A 12,479-nucleotide genomic window follows, 5' to 3' on the forward strand; every position below is an offset into this window, starting at 1 on the left:
GGTGTTGGAGAAGACTCTTGAGAGTCCCTTGGACTGCAAGGAGATCCAACCAGTCCATCCTAAAGGAAATCAACCCTGAATATTCACTGGAAGGACGGATGCTAAAGCTGAAACTCCAATACTTTGACCACCTGACGTGAAGAACTGACTCACTGGAAAAGACACTGATGCTGGGAAAGATTGAAGGTGGGAGGAGAAGGGGATGACAGAGGATGAGATAGTTGGATGGCACTGCTGACAAGATGGACATGCATTATTAGAGCAAGCTCCGGGAGCTGGTGATGGACAGGGAGGCCTTGCGTGATGCAGTCCACGGGGTCACAAAGAGTCGGACATGACTGAGTGGCTGAACTGAGCTGAATATTCCATTGTATATATGTACCGCATTTTCCTTATCCATTTCTCTGTTGGTGGACATTTAGGTTGCTAAAGCTTTTTAAAAACTATCTTTAGAAAATAACCTTAAACAGAATGGAGAATATGCTTGATTTCAGCAACCAAAGGGCATAAACCAAAAGACACTGGCAATTGGGACACGAGCTGTTAGCACCCTTCTGGCCTGTGTCAGGCTGCTACATTGATGGGGGCCCTTGGGATGTGGTAGAAGGTCCTGCCAGATACTCTGTCAGGTACGGCCACACGTAAGGACCCTGGATTCATGGAGGGGACAGCCTTTCAGCCACGGTCATCTCTCCCACCACTCCCCACTTTGCTCACCAAGACCCTGGTCTCCACCAGGTATCCCTCCAACCACCACAGGCAGGGGGGAACACGGGAGCAGAGCCTGACCTGGGTCTGCCTAAATGCCCTACTAACATAGGTCATTCCTGACCCACAGAGCGGACAGGGTTCTGACCTGCCCTGGCCCGGGGGAACCTCCCAGGGTGTGCGTGCTGGGGAGGGCAGACTCCCCAGGCTCCATCTGCCCCTGGTCCCACTTGGGTGTAGATAACGCCTAGTCATGAGCTTCCTGAACAACATACTTTCAATTTGTGCCTGGTCCAGGGCTCAGATTTAATCACATTGTTAATCTTTGAGACTGTTAGCCCTCCCCAGTCATTTATAAGTTATAATGGAGAAAAGAGAACGTTACATGGAAGTTAATAAGTTGGAAAGAGACAGCGGAACTGGTTTTACAAAGTGGGTAGCCTGAATCCAGATCACTGCATTTTAGCCGTGGCTCATCTGTGTCTGTTAAAGATTTGAGTTCATATTTTGACCCCATTAAGGGGAAATATGGGTGGGGGTTCTTCCTACACACAACTTGGGCTGGAGGGGCCCCCTGAGCCTGGGAACAAAGGCAAGAATGAGCCGTCACTGCCTATGATAAACTTCTCAGTAAGCCCAAGTTCCTCTTCAATGCCCTACCAACAAGGGCAGGAATGCGCTCTGACTCAGAATCAGGTGGGTGACCCTTACTGATAAAGGTACAGGCACATTCAGGGGGAAGGCCCAGGTGCTAGCTGGGGGCAGGGGGGGCCGTGCATTAACCCTTTGTGGCTGCTTCCCAAATGCTGTCCTCAGAGCGGGGCTGTGTGGTTACTTCTGCAGGCAGGGCTGGCTTCCCAGACATGCAACCAACCCCTCAAGCTTCCTCAGCTGCAACATGAGCATGTTTCCACCCCGGAGGCACCCCACCCCCGCAGGTGCTCTGAAATCACCCCAGCAGCTCAGGCTCTGCCGCTTGCCTCCCTCCTGCTCCATCTCTCCACTCTCTCAGCTCCCTGGGGAGCTGCTGGAAACCTTGCTTCTACACGGACATCCTTCCACACTTGCACGAAATCCTTGGCTACAGACTCCAGGGCAAGGACAGAGCCCCAGGTGATGCTGCGGGACAAGGATGCCCTGAAGGTCAGGGGCTGGGTTCCAATCCCGGTTCAGGCACCAGCCGGCCCCCACGACTAGGGACCAGCCCCCTTCCTCTGCGGGTCTCAGCGTGTGCAGCTGTGCCATGACTCCTCCGGCCCTCTCCTGCCTTGGGTGACGCCAGAATGTCGGAATTAGAGGGAGAGGTCATAGGGTGAGTGCAGGGGAGGGGGCCTCATCCTCTAGAGATTGCTTCTGCAAAGGATGAGACAGGCAGCTCCTGAACGCTGACCAGATGGCAGGGGCGGGGGCCCCCATGAGCCATCACCATGCTGCCATCCGAGGGCACCAAAGCCACCCTTCCGAGTAGTCTACGGGGCTCTGGCTCCTCTTCACCAACCCTCAAGCCTCCCCCTGAGCTGGCCTTAATGTTTCAGTCACTCCTGCCTTAATAAACAAGGCCCCGTGCCCGCTAGTCTGTGTGCCTGGAGCAGTCCTCAGTCACTCCTGCAGGGCACTTACCACTGCGCCCAGAGTTTGGACGTAGGGGGAGCGCAGGGACCTATGACTGGTGCTTGGATTCTAAGGCATGAGGCCCTGGAGATCCAGGTACGGGGCTTTTGCCCGAGAAAGCTGGGTCTTGCTGAGGCCTAGTGGAGTGGCCTGCAGAGGGCTAGATGGTAAAAGATGGATGTGAGTGGCTGAACCCAGGTGCCAACGTCACTGCTCCACCGCCATGGTCTTTAAGCCTGACCCTCTCCCTGGGCTTCACGGCGATGGGCATTGCTGCCTTCGCACCCAGTGGGCCAGTGGGGGCCTCGCCACCCCCTCTATCACTCCAGCCTTCCAGAAAGAAATATGTAACTAAGAAGGAAAAAAATCAAAACACATAAAAATGTAAAGGTCCCAGGCCAACTGAAAATGGAGTGGGGTTCTTCTCAACACATGGTTAAGGTGCGCAGGACACAGGTGTCTGAGCTTGGGAGACCGGAGGGCCTTTGTAAGCAGGTCTGGCTCAGGCTTCCCAGGTAGTGCTCGTGTAAAGAGGAGACCCCAGAGACAAGTGTTAAATCCCTGGTGGGTCAGGAAGGTCCCCTGGAGGAGGGCACAGCAACCCCCTCCAGTATTCCTGCGTGGAGCTCCCCATGGACAGAGCAGCCTGGCGGGCCACAGTTGAAGCGTTCCTCACTTTCTGGCTCGGGCAGGGGCCAGTGGCCACTACCTGACTCCCTTCACCTGCAGACCCGTCCCCCGGGCCCTGTGGGCTGGTCTGGGGGCCTGGCAGCAAACAAAATTCCAATACAAGTGGGGCTTTCAGGGGCCCCCAATCCAGGACACCTTCTCCCATGCCAGGACGCCCCAGGGCTCTCTCTCTGGCAGGAGTCGCTCCCCAAACAGCCTCGGCCCGAGTGACCTGCCCAGCTTAGTCTCCTCGGAGGGGCAGGCTCAGCCCCGTCTGCAGGGCCATCGCCAACAGGACTTCTGATGGAAACCACCGATTTGCCCAAAATGGGCTCCCGAGGACCCAGACCTCCGGTTAGGCTCTCCAGGTGAAGCCTGGCTTTGGGGTTCGGTTGAGGAGGGGATGGAGAGGGGGCTGGGCGCGTCCTCCTCATCAGTCTGGAGGGACTGGGACCTGGGGAGCTGTTGGGGGCGTTTCACACCGCGGGCCCGCCCACCGCCCCGTTCTCCCTGCACTCACCGACTCCGTTCCCAGGGGTGTCGGCCCTGGCCGCCGGGACCCCGGGGTTGCCCCCTCCAGTCCTGCCAGCGAGAGCGAGGCGACGGGCCGGGCGTCGGGGCTCGGGGCTCGGGGCTCTGAGGCCAGGCCGGCCGATCGGGCCGGGCAGGGCGCAGGCGGCGGGAGGGCGAGGTCCGGGCGCCCGCGGGGATCACGAGGGCCGCGCCCGCCCCGCCCAGCTCCGGGAGCGGCGAGCACCTCCGGGTGCGGGCGGCGGGCGGGGCGGGCACCCGGGCGCCCGCGCGGGAGGCGCCAGCGCCGGGCAGAGACCATCGCTCCTCGCCCACAGCCCGCTTGGCGGAGGAAGGCGGCGGCGGCGGGGAGGGCAGGGCCGGGCCCGCACCTGGGGAGTCGGGCCGGTAACGCGCCGCCGCGGCGCGCCCTCGGTGCCGAGGGACCTGGGGGCCTTTCGCGCCCTCGGACCGCACGCTTTCTGACTTAATTCCCATCCCAGCTCTGCAGTTTACTCCGCTATTCACTCCGGCTTCACAGAAGCGACCCGGAGGCTCAGGAAGGCGCCTTCCCCAAAGCCGCCGACTAACGCGTGGGAACGCCGGCGGGTAAGGGGGACTTTGGAGCGAGAAGCCCCAGCGCCAGGATCGACGCCGCGGGGAGGGTCCCGAGACCTCGCCGGTCAAGAAAAGTCGGCGGAGTCAGCATCCGCGCGCAGACGGGGCTGGAAGAGACCGCAGGATGCCCTCGGGGGTTGAGCGGAGGGCAGCTGCTGGGGAACCTTCTCCTAGCCTGACGCCGCTTCCCTTTCCACGAGCTCAGTTCAGTCGCTCAGTCGTGTCCGAATCTGCGACCCCATGAACTGCAGCACGCCAGGCCTCCCTGTCCATCACCAACTCCCGGAGTTTGCTCAAACTCATGTCCATTGAGTCGGTGATGCCATCCAACCGTTTCATCTTCTGTCGCCCCTTTTCCTCCTGCCTTCAATCTTTCCCACCATCAGGGTCTTTTCCAATGAGTCGATTCTTCGCAACAGGTAGCTCAGTTCAGTTCAGCCGCTCAGTCGTGTCAGACTCTTTGCGACCCCATGAATCGCAGCAGCCAGGGCTCCCTGTCCATCACCAACTCCCGGAGTTCACTCAAACTCACGTCCATCGAGTCCGTGATGCCATCCAGCCATCTCATCCTCTGTCGTCCCCCTCTCCTCCTGCCCCCAATCCCTCCCAGTATCAGAGTCTTTTCCAATGAGTCAACTCTTCTCATGAGGTGGCCAAAGTACTGGAGTTTCAGCTTTAGCATCATTCCTTCCAAAGAAATCCCAGGGCTGATCGCCTTTAGAATGGACTGGAGCACCTCAAATCCACAGTGCCCCAAGCACCACTAGCAGCTCCAGCCCACAAATCCCCTGGACATCAAGGGCGTCACCACCTTCTCTCTTCCTTCTGGACTAGGGTGCATCAGAGCCGTGCTTGCCTTCTCCCTCTCACTTACAGAAAGAAGATCAAACAAGAAGTACATTCTTACCCCCAGAAACTACTTTTCCATATCTGTGAAATGGAAATATGAACATAAATAAATGCATAAATGATCAGGGTTATTAGGTGAATGGACACTAATATCTCCATTTTGCAGAAGAGGAAATTAAACCTTACAGGAGTGTTGTGACCTCACATTGGATAATTTATAAGGCGTTTTCAAAAGCCGCACAATTCTGCTCTGGTTAGAGTGTTGGTTGTCTGCTGTGCGAAGCACTGTAAGTGCATTTGGGCATTTCAGGCCCCCAGGGTGGTAGCAACTCTGGCCAAACACCGTCCACTGTGTGGGGGCCACTTACACTTAACCCAGAGTTTCCAGAAACCCTATGAAACAATTCTTATGTTTTTCATTTCCTTTACCATAAACTTTACAATTGCTGATAAAATCAACAGACCCCCTTAAAAGTTGCTATCAGAACTGTAAATTGCTTAAGGCAAAAGTTAATTTTTTAAAAATCTTTCACCCATTTTTTGTTTTTAAATTGAAGTATAGCTGGTTTACAACATTGTGTTAGTTTCAGGTGTTGGTTTCCCAGCAAAGTGATTGACACACACATATTGCTTTTCAGATTTCCTTTGCATGATAGATCATTACAAGATTTTGAATATGTCTCACATACCATACAGCAGGTCCTTGTTGTTTATTATTTTGTATATAGTAGTGCGTATGTATCAACCCTAAACTTCTACTGTATCCCTCTCCTCCTCTTCTCTTCGGGAACCTTGAGTTTGTTCTCTACGTCCATGAGTCTGATTCTGTCCTATAAAAGTAAGTTCACTTGTATCCTCCTGTTAGATCCCACATGTAAGTGACATCATATGATATTTGTCTCACTCTGTCTGATGTACTTCACTTGGTATGATAGTCTCTAGGTCCTTTCATGTTGCTGTGCGTGGCAATATTTCACTCTTTTTTATGGCTGAGTAATATTCCGTTCCATATAATTCCACTTCTTTTTTTTTTTTTGGTAAATGTATTTCTTTTAATACTTTACAATATTGTAGTGGTTTTTACCATACATTGATATAAATCAACCATGGGCATGCATGTGTTCCCCATCCTGAACCCCCCTCCCACCTCCCTCCCCATCCCATCCCTCTGGGTCATCCCAGTGCACCAGCCCTGAGCACCCTGTCTCATGCGTCGAACCCGGACTGGCGATCTGCTTCACATATGGTAATGTATGAATTTCAATTCTGTTCTCTCAGATCATCCCACCCTCACCTTCTCCCTCAGAATCCAGAAGTCTGTTCTTTACATCTGTGTCTCTTTTGCTATCTCGCATATAGGATTATTGTTACCATTTTTCTGAATTCCATATATATGCATTAATATACTATATTGGTATTTTTCTTTCTGAGTTACTTCACTCTGTATAATAGGCTCCAGCTTCATTCACCTCACCAGAACTGGTTCAAATGCATTATTTTTAATAGCTGAGTAATACTCCATTGTGTATATGTACCACTGCTTTCTTATCCATCTGCCGATGGACATCTAGGTTGCTTCCATGTCCTAGCTACTGTAAATAGTGCTGCGATGAATGTTGGGGTACACATGTCTCTTTCAGTTCTGGTTTCTTCGGTGTGTATGGCCAGCAGTGGGATTGCTGGGTCATATGGCAGTTCTATTTCCAGTTTTTAAGGAATCTCCACACTGTTCTCCATAGTGGCTGTACTAGTTTGCATTCCCACCAACAGTGTAAGAGGGTTCCCTTTTCTCTGCACCCTCTCCAGCATCCATTGCTTGCAGACCTTTTGAATACTGCTTCTTCTTTATCCATTCATCTGTTATGGACACTTACGTTGATTCCAAGTCTTTGCTACTGTGAACTCTGCTACTATGAACACTGGGGCGCATGTATCTTTTTGAGTTAGAATTTTCATCTTTTCCAGATATATGCCCAATGTCAGGTTCCTGGATAATGTGGTAGCTCTATTTTTACTTCTCAAAGTAACTTCCATATTGTTTTCCATAGACTTTAAATTTTTTTTTATGCTTTTGTGCTTATTTATTTAAATTAGTGGGTTTTTTAAAATGTACAAAGCCGACATGTGGTGATATATGATAAAGATATATGATAAAGAATATAAACAGTATAAAATGACAAGTCAAGCTCAACCTCATTCCCCCTCCCAAGCCCATTTCCCCAGAGGAATCGTTAGCAGTGGTGTCTGTGCACTCTTCCCAATTATTGTGTGTGGTTAAGCATGTGGACTCTGGAACCAGCTGCAGGAGTTGGACCCCAGCTGAGTACATCATCGCTGGGCTGCTGCTTGGCCTCCCCCAGCTCAATTCTCCCTTTTACACGGTGGGGAATAGCAATAGGATCTACAGAGCAGGATTGTTCTGAATCAATATACACAAAGAGCTTGGATTAGACCTGCCACGGGGCGAATGCTTGGTGAATATTAACTGCTATTTGGAAAAGACCCTGATGCTGGGCGAGATTGAGGGCAGGAGGAGAAGAGGGCAACAGAGGATGAGATGCTTGGATGGCATCACCAATTCAATAGACATGAATTTGAACAAACTCCAGGAGGGGAGATAGTGAAGGACAGGGAAGGCTGGCGTGCCGCAGTCCATGGGGTTGCAAAGAGTCGGACACGACTTAGCGATGAACAACAATTAGTGTAGACCCGATTCATTCTTTTTAATGGTCGCAGAATAGCCACTGCCGTGAGTTTAAGGTCATTGTTTCACTACTGTCCTATTGATGGACTGTTTACTTTGTTTTTTTTTGCTATTTAAATTATTTCTTCCATAAATATATTACAGATAACACTTAATAGTATTGACATATACATGTTTAAGGTGATATATATGTGTGTTAGTCGCTCAGTCGTGTCCTACTCTTTGCGACCCCATGGACTGTAGTACACCAGGCTCCTTTGTCTATGGGATTCTCCAGGCAAGAATAATGGAGTGAGTTGCCATTTCCTTCTCCAAAAAGGCTGATGAAAGTGTGTAAAATCAAGATGATAACCGTACTTAGCGCACTCGCAACAAAGCATCACTGAGAGCTGAGGAAGTATTATCTTCTTAGGAGTTCTTGCTTTCGACTGAGTTAGCTTGAGACAGTGAATCACCCCAGTGTCCTAAATCCATCAACAGGAACACAGATGCTCTATTTGTTATAAGCATCTATTAAATCTTTTAAACTGACAGCTAGCCATTCTGAATTAAGAAGAATCTTGTGATATATAAGTGATATATAAATATAATTATGTATAATTATACATTCATGTGATGTATAAAAGTGATATATAAGTATAATTATACATACATATGTATCATTCGACACACGAATGAAAACAATTATATCTATCCAACAAAGTCCTAAAATTGAAATGCTGAGTCAAAGGACGTATGCAATTTTTAAGAGAAAATTCTAGACTAGAATTTAAAAAGTTCAAGTTGTTGAAACAATCTCAAAATAACAAAAATGTGCAAGTATTATACAAAGAACTCCTCCCTCCAGTGCGTAAGTTGCTGGCCTGATGCTTCAGTGTGTGTTATACAAATAAGGACAATCAACACAATTTCAGTCCACCCATCCAACTCAGTAAATGATGTGTTGCTCTGTGTAATTGTGAGAACTCTTTCCAGTTTTGTCATTTGTCTCAACAATATCCTTTATTTTGAAGGATTCGGTTCCGAATGTCTTGATTTCTTAATGTAGCTCTTTAGGGGGAAAGGAGGGGACAGAGGACAGGGGAGCCGGGAGATGAGCCTGGTGGCCGCCTGCTAGGGTCTTGGGGTTTCTCCTCCTCCTAGCACTCTTGCCCTGCCCTTATCTTTGGGGCCCTGGTGCCCTCCTCTACTTCTGAGCCCACGTGGGCCCTGGTGGTGCTCTCTGGCACCCTGACTTTTTGCCTCTGCCCTGTATCTGCCCTTCCTTGCTCACTTGCTTGAAGCTGGCTCTCTTTTTGTAGACTCTGTGGTCCAGTCCTGCCTCTTAGAGAAAGCTGATGCTCGGATAGGCGTGGCACACCCAAGGTTACACGGGGAGTAAGGGAGGCTCGCCTCCACGACAGGGAGGCTTGCTCAAAACCGTTGCAGACCCTCAAGAAGGCGGCCTGCTGGGTGGACACCAGAGGGCAGCAGAGGGCCCCTCCCCACCTCCTTGTCTCAAAGTGGCTGGAGACGCTGGCTTCTCTGAGATTTGAAGTGGACAGGACAAGCAAAGTGGGGTGGCTGTTTCGTCCATGCCATCAGGAAGATCAACATGGAAGGGGGGTCCCAGGGGAAGGCCCTTTAATATCCCCATCTCTGGGGAAGCTGGGCGGGCAAGTCCCTTTGAGGGCTGGGCTAGGACTCTCCTTATCTCTGGTGGTGAAGAGGGGACTCCAGGGAGAGGAGGACCCTGGCCTGCTGGAGAGCATCCTACAGCGTCTGGAAGTGCCAGCTTCCCCTGAGAAGGCAGGTGCAGGGTTCATGCTGAAAGGCCTGTGGTCCCCTGTCCACCACCTTCCCTGGGTCCTCTTCAACTGCACCAGCAGGTAGCGGTTCAGCCCACTCTGCCTTCTCCCCTGTCTGAATCTGCTGGGCTGGTTTGCCTCTGGGCCTCCAGGAACATCTGGATTTCTGAGATGAATACCCAGAAAGTTGAACACATGTAGAGTATCACCACCAATCCCAGTCATGTTCTGGAAACGATCAGTGAAGTTGCATAGTCGTGTCCGACTCTGCAACCCCATGGACCGTAGCCTACCAGGCTCCTCCGTCCTTGGGATTTTCCAGGCAAGAGTACTCGAGTGGGTTGCCATTTCCTTTTCCAGGGGATCTTCCCGACCCAGGGGTAGAACTCGGGTCTCCCGTATAGCAGGCAGATGCTTTACCATCTGAGCCACTAGGGAAGCCACTCTGTAAACTATAATTTAAAAGAAAAAACATTTAAATGGTACAGTTCAGTTGCTCAGTCATGTCCAACTCTGTGCCCTGTGGACTGCAGCATGCCAGGCTTCCCTGTCCTTCACCAACTCCTGGAGCTTACTCAAACTCATGTCCATCGAGTCTGTGATGCCATCCAACCATCTCATCCTCTGTTGTCCCCTTCTCCTCCTGCCTTCAATCTTTCCCGGCATCAGGGTCTTTTTCAATGAATCAGTTCTTCTCATCAGTTGGCGAAAGTATTGGAGCTTCAGCTTCAGCATCAGTCCTTCCAATGAATATTCAGGACTGATTTCCTTTAGGATGGACTGGTTTAATCTCCTTGCTGTCCAAGGGGCTCTCAGGAGTCTTTCCAACACCGCAGTTCAAAAGCATTCAATTATTCGGTGTTCAGCTTTAAATGGTGCAAATGAACTTATTTGCAAAACAGAAATAGAGTCCCAGATGTAGAAAACAAACTTATGGTTACCAGGGGAGAAAGCAGGGAGTGGGGAGGGATAAATTGGGAGGCTGGGATCGACAGGTACACAATACTATATACAATGTAGGCGACTAATAAGGGTCTTCTCTGCAGCGAGGGGAACTCTGCTCAATTCTCTGTAATGACCTATATGGGAAAAGAATCTAAAAAAGAGGGGATACGTGCACATGTTTGACTCATTCATTCGCTGTACACTGGAGACTAATGCGACCTTGTAAATCAACTATACACCAATAAAAATTTTTACAGAAGAAAATGCATTTACATCAGATACTGAATAATTTTCTTTCTTTTATAAATCTGAAAAACTGAGCCAAGTCCTGCTTTGGAAAGTGTTCCTCTGGCCTTGTGCTTGTTCTGGGCGGGGAACCCTTGGGCCTGGAGGAGGTGTCGCCTGACCCGCTTCCCGCCAGCTCTTCAGTGCACAGGGCCCCGTGACTGCCCTCCACTCGGTGCAGTGCACACAGTGACCCCTGAGCTGTGTGTCTTGGGTCAGAACCACCCCAGGAAAGCGCCCGGCTGCTCTCCCAGCCCCCGCCCTCCTTCCCTCTAGCTCTGGGCTCCAGTCCTTTTTAAAATGATGTCCCTGCCCCACTTGCTTGCTCGTGTAAGCCCCACTCCCTTAGGGTCTCAGCTCAGCTGTCCTTCCCTCAGAAAAGCATTTCCAGACTGTCCAACTCTCCCCACTATGAGACTCGCCATTTTCCCCCCAACCCGTTCTTGCAGAGTCAGTCTCCTGGTTTACCCACCACATTTGTGAGATGGTCTGGTAACATCTTTGCTCCCCTGCTCTAAGCTCTGGGAGCTCCAGGTCTGGGATGTTCACTTTCTGTAACTGAGGCCGTACATGGGGCTACCTTCCTTTTCAGAAGTCTGCGTGGTTCAATCCTGTCTCTTACAGATGAGAAAACTGGTGATCAGAGAGGATATGGCATACACCCAAGGTCACACAGCTTTGGGAATCCAGGACTGTGGGATATCCTTGCTGCAGTACATGGTGCTAGGCACATGGCTGGCCTTTGAGAACTACTTGTTGAATAAATGCTGCTTGATAATCATACTTGCGTATTTTGAGGATGCTCTTGATTTGCACTTTGACTGATGAGCATTTTCCAAACAGAGCCCTGCCCCCACTGCCCTGGTGGACTGAACTCACAGGATCTTTCCGGGGAGAAGGGTCAGTTGGGAAGAAGGACGGTGGGAAGGCGGGTGGCAGGGGTGGAAGAGGGAGACCTCCTGGGACTGTCGTCCCCCTCTTTCTCTCACCCCCCATAGCCCAACCCCCCAGCTCAGCCCAGCCCCTCCCCTGTCGGTCTGAGATCCTCCTTGCATTTCCTCCCTGGAAGGATGTGTTGGAGGGCGCGAACAGCCCCTGTCCACTCAAACCTGCAGAGGATTCATTTGCCTGTTTCTACCCCGTGTACAAGTGCTTGCTTTGGCAGATTGCTTCTCCCTCATCTGAACACATGAGGGACTGATTTTGATAAGTGCTGAGAAGGAGCTCTAATTAGCCAGCCAAGCCAGCCAGGAAGAAGCGGAAATCTCCTGAGGAATGAAACCCTTGACTCTAAAGCCATCAGACCGTGCAGGTTTTTGGGGTTTTGGAAGCGTCAGGTCATGTGAGGCTGGTGGGCCCTTGCCTTTCCCTAAAATAGCTGAACTAGGAGCTTTCACCGTGAAGGATTCAGAAACTGAGCAGAAAAGGTTCAAACTGAAGGAGAGGAACTGAGGCAATTAAGTTTTATGCTCTGTTCGCAGAAGACCTCCCTTCTGGAAATCGCAGTCGTGCTTATGAAGGGGAGGAGCATGAAGGGACCTGGCCTGAAGACCTACTGCGTGCCCAGTGAGCACCGTCTGGGTGCCTGACTTAGATAATTTCCATTGCGTTGGGTTCCTGACCTTTACACTCTGTATTGTATTACACAGGTGCCTGACTTAGTTGGATTGTGCAGGTCCGGAAGCTAAGACGCTAGCTCAAGTTCATGCAGTTAGAGACAGGAGATCAGATTCAAGCCGAGGTCTGAGTGTCTCAAAGCCTAGACTTCCTCCTGGCCAGGGGGCAGACTTTCC

General features: G+C 51.0%; 1 protein-coding gene across 2 annotated transcripts in view; it reads right to left on the reverse strand.

The window, feature by feature from the left end:
* Positions 1-3,645, reverse strand: part of MLPH (melanophilin) — a 46,087-nt gene extending 42,442 nt beyond the window's left edge. For both annotated transcript variants that reach the window (XM_018040686.1, XM_018040678.1), the window contains exon 1: positions 3,509-3,645. The gene's annotated coding sequence lies outside the window, so the exon portion shown is untranslated. The remainder of the gene's footprint in view (positions 1-3,508) is intronic.

Source organism: Capra hircus, chromosome 3 (assembly GCF_001704415.2).
Source record: "Capra hircus breed San Clemente chromosome 3, ASM170441v1, whole genome shotgun sequence".
NCBI classification, from domain to species: domain Eukaryota; kingdom Metazoa; phylum Chordata; class Mammalia; order Artiodactyla; family Bovidae; genus Capra; species Capra hircus.